The following is a 3,996-nucleotide window of genomic DNA, read 5'->3' as shown; positions in this document are numbered from 1 at the left end:
GGCATGGAGCAGGGGCCTGCATGTCACTGGTACTGCCTATGTGGCAAGAGTTGGATGACCAGGTGCTGCCAGCGGTGCCCTTGCTGTGGGGAGTCACCAGGGCAGCCCACACAATGGGGAAGGATGACCTCAGGGGGCATCTGCTCCCAAAGCATATGGCTAGTGTGCTGTGTGGCCCCCAACCGCACCAAAGTTGGACAGTCCTGGGTTAAGATAATACAGAGTTCATCAAGTCACTGAAAGCAATGAAAATTGAGTGGATATCAAGTACATTGCCAGGATGTGAGGAAACCAGAAACATATGTATTTCATGAAAATATTCACTTTAAGGTACACTGCCCTTATTTACAAATATTTGAATTTAGTGATGAGTTTAATAAATAAAACCTATTTTTCCCAGGAACTAATATACCCAATACCTAAAAATTGGAGGAACATTAGAGACACTTATATCTCATAAAGAGTAACTGGGTTTTCAAGCATATGTGACACTTGGGAATTATATTTGGTCTCTACAGGAAACCAAACTCTGTAGTCTAGCACAACAGCCATTTAGTTTTTCTGTTTCCTTTATCATAGTTAAATTATAGTCCATTCAATATGTAAGTGCTGGTAAAATTGTCAAAATACCCTTTTATAGCTGTAGCCAATTTATATGAAAATAGTATTTAGTAATTTAATAAGGGTCTGCTAGTTTCTAAAGGTAAATTCTAAACAACTATTTACAAAATATGATTAGAGTGAACTCTATGTATGCCTGATTTTCATGGATTTTTAGGCAAGAGGGTAATGATCATTTAGTTCAGTGGTTCTCAACCTTATTTGACTGAAATCCGCACACCTGCCCCCCCCCGATCCAAAAATGGTAGCTCTTAGATTTCACTCATTTTTTGTCTATGGGAAATAATAAAGCAACTCTTCTTTTGCCAAGAACTCAGAACGACCAGAAAAGGTCAGAATGTTTTAGGCACAATGGATTCCTATTTGTAATCTCTGTGTTTATCTTGTGAATAATGTTTAGGTATTGGCACATGTAACAGTACTAATATTGTGCTGAACTCTTAAAAGGATCTCAAAGTACCCTAGGGTGCCATGCCATTCTGGTTGAAAATCATTGGTATAAATTAACATAAGACATATAAATATTTACTAGTAACTCCTGTACCAGGCCTACAGCTAATACACTAGATTAGAAAGACATCTAATCTTGGTTTAAAGACTTCAGGTGACGGAGAATTCACCACATATCCAGAAAAGCTTTATTATCCTTCTGGGTGCAATTTTTTATTTCCAGTTTGAGATTCTCATCAGTACACTATTATTTAGCTGAAGCTACTGTAAAGTGGGTGCACAGCTGGTTGGGAAACCACTCTCAACAGTGGTGACACACAGGGGGTGCATGGGGGTGCATGTGCACCCCTTGAGAATGCTGGTGCACCCCCTCACAGCCAGTGTTCCCAGGCGGGGGGGGCAGGCAAGAGCGCTGGTGTTCCCCCTGAGACCACTGGCCGGGGAGTGGGGGTGCCAGGAGAAGCAATCCCCCCCACGGCTGATTATGCTCACCCAGAAGTGCCAGTGGCATGCCCGGAAGTGTCAGTGGTGCACCACTGCCACAATGGGGATGTCACCCCGGTCACTGACTGGCCACTGGGGAGCAAATGCTCCCCTTGACTCAGGAGGCACCAGTAACCCATGACTCTCAAAGTGTTGTTATCATGTCTAAATTGAAGGATTTATTAAGTGAGATTCTTTTGGGGTTTGTTCAGGGTTTGGTGCTTTTAAACATTGTTATTGATGAGTGAGATGATGAAATAGAGGGTAGAATTATTACATTTGCAGATAGTAACCCTGTGGGAGATGTGGCAAACACAAGACCCATGTCCACCCATCTCCCAGAGCTTTCTCACCTCTTGCTTGGTCGGGTAAGTTACCTCCATGTTTCTGGGTGCATACTGTCCATCCTGACAAGTCACTAACATGTTGCCATGCCTCTGGATGAGCTGCCTCAACCTTCCTGGTTGCTCTCTCTCAAACTCTGTCTTCTTCTGGGGGTAGAGGCTTGTGGGTGGTGATCTTTCAATGCTTCCTCTGCACTCCTCTTCCAGTCAACAATTAATGTCTTCTTTTAGGTGTGTTACTGGCCCGCCATGAGACGCCACTTGATGACATCACCATCTATGCCTGGCATCTCTGACTTCTGGTAAGTTTTACTAGTATTATCTCTCATAACAAGGTTGTTTGTCTCCCTGTTACAAGGCAGAACCAAGATCAATGAACTCTGTTGCAACTTGGGCCTGTGATTCTATGTGGGTTGGGTGGCTCCAGATTTTCTACTTGATCTGTGACATGCTGTTTCTGCCACCCCTGGATTTCCATCTTGATCGTAAGGTTTCAAAGTACTTAGATCTTTGCAAACTCGTCCTCCATTTGGGGCAGTCCTGGGTGATAGTCTCCCACAAACTGATGTTGCATTTTTTTCAAGTAGGCCTTGAGGACATCCTTGAAGCACTTTGCCCTCTGAGCTTATGCTTTGATTGAGCTAAGAGAATAAAACTTGTTTAGGGAGTCTGGAGCTGAACAGCTGAATGGCATGGCTGGCCTATGAAAGTTGATGTTGGATGATCATTGCCTAGATGCTCATGGTGTTTATTTGTGAGAGGACACTAATGTTGGTGCATCTACCCTCCCACTGGATTCCGAGAATTTTATGCAGGTAGTGTTGATGGTACTTCACCAATGAATTGAGGTGTCTCCTATATGTTGTCTGCATCTCAGCTTTATACAATAGGGTGGGAATCAGCTTCTTGATAAATCAAGAGCTTGGTTTCAGATCTGATGTCAAGATCTTCAAACATGCATTTCCTCAGGCATCTAAAAGGCTGCACTTGCACATTTGAGCTGATGTTGGATTTCGTCATCAATATCAGCCTTCTGCAAGAGATGGCATCTGAGGTATGAAAAATATTCAACTTGCTCCAGACTCTTATTCTGAATCTGAATTACCAGAGCTGGACACTGCTCCTTAAGAGCTTGTTGATGGAGGACCTTTGTCTTCTAAATGTGAAGCATCAGTCCCATTTTCTTGTATACCTTGGTAAAGATGTTGACGATTGCCTGAACGTCTGTTTCTGAGTGAGCACACACTACAGCTTCATCAGTGTACTAGAGCTCAATGATTGCGGTTGGGGTAGTCTTGTTTTTGTTTCGGAGTTGGCTAAAATTAAACAGCGTAGCTCCACTTAAACTGGAAACTTGTTGGTGGTCAGGTGAAGCATCAGGATTAAGGAATATCAAGAAGAGTGTTAATGCAGCCTTGCTTAACTCCTATCTTAACCTCAAAAGGATCTGCAATAGATCCATTACTGAGAACTACTACATGCATACTGTCAAGGAGCAGAAAAATAATGTCTCCTTTCATAGATTTCATAGACATTAGGGCTGGAAGGGACCTTGGAAGATCACCTAGTCCAGCCCCCTGCCCAAAGGGTAGGAAGTCAGCTGGGGTCATAGGATCCCAGCAAGATAAGCATCCAATTTGCTCTTGAAGGTGTTCAATGTAGGTGCTTGAGCCACCTCCGATGGCAGGCTGTGCCAGACCTTGGGGGCTCAGACAGTAAAGAAATTCTTCCTTATGTCCATCCTGAAATGGTCTTGTAGTTGTTTATGACCGTTTGACCTCGTCATCCCTTGGGGTGCTCTGGTGAATAAAAGTTCCCCCAGATACTGGTGGTCACCCCTGATAAACTTATAGGTGACCATCAGATCTCCCCTGAGCCTGCACTTTTCCAGGCTGAAGAGCCCCATGGCTCTCAGCCTGTCGTCGTAAGGTCTGTTTTCCTGACCTCTGATTATGCACGTGGCTCTTCTGTGGGCTCTCTCAAGCTTCTCCACATCCTTTTTGAATTGTGGAGCCCAAAACTGGATGCAGTACTCCAGCTGCGGCCTCACCAAGCCTGAATACAAGGGGAGAATGACGTCCCGGGATTTGCTTGAGAA

General features: G+C 44.0%; 1 long non-coding RNA gene across 1 annotated transcript in view; it reads left to right on the top strand.

Annotated features, from left to right (window-relative positions):
* Positions 1–222: 222 nt before the first annotated feature.
* LOC109304126 overlaps positions 223–3,996 on the top strand; it is a 32,110-nt gene continuing 28,336 nt past the window's right edge. The window contains exons 1-2 of the long non-coding RNA XR_002099301.1: positions 223–330; positions 1,840–2,200. This is a non-coding gene — a long non-coding RNA (uncharacterized LOC109304126). The remainder of the gene's footprint in view (positions 331–1,839; positions 2,201–3,996) is intronic.

Source organism: Gavialis gangeticus, unplaced genomic scaffold (assembly GCF_001723915.1).
Source record: "Gavialis gangeticus isolate Ggan-Ray unplaced genomic scaffold, GavGan_comp1, whole genome shotgun sequence".
Lineage (NCBI taxonomy): Eukaryota > Metazoa > Chordata > Crocodylia > Gavialidae > Gavialis > Gavialis gangeticus.
The sequence above is the reverse complement of the archived record's forward strand: the minus strand, read 5'-3'. Positions and strand labels throughout refer to the sequence as shown.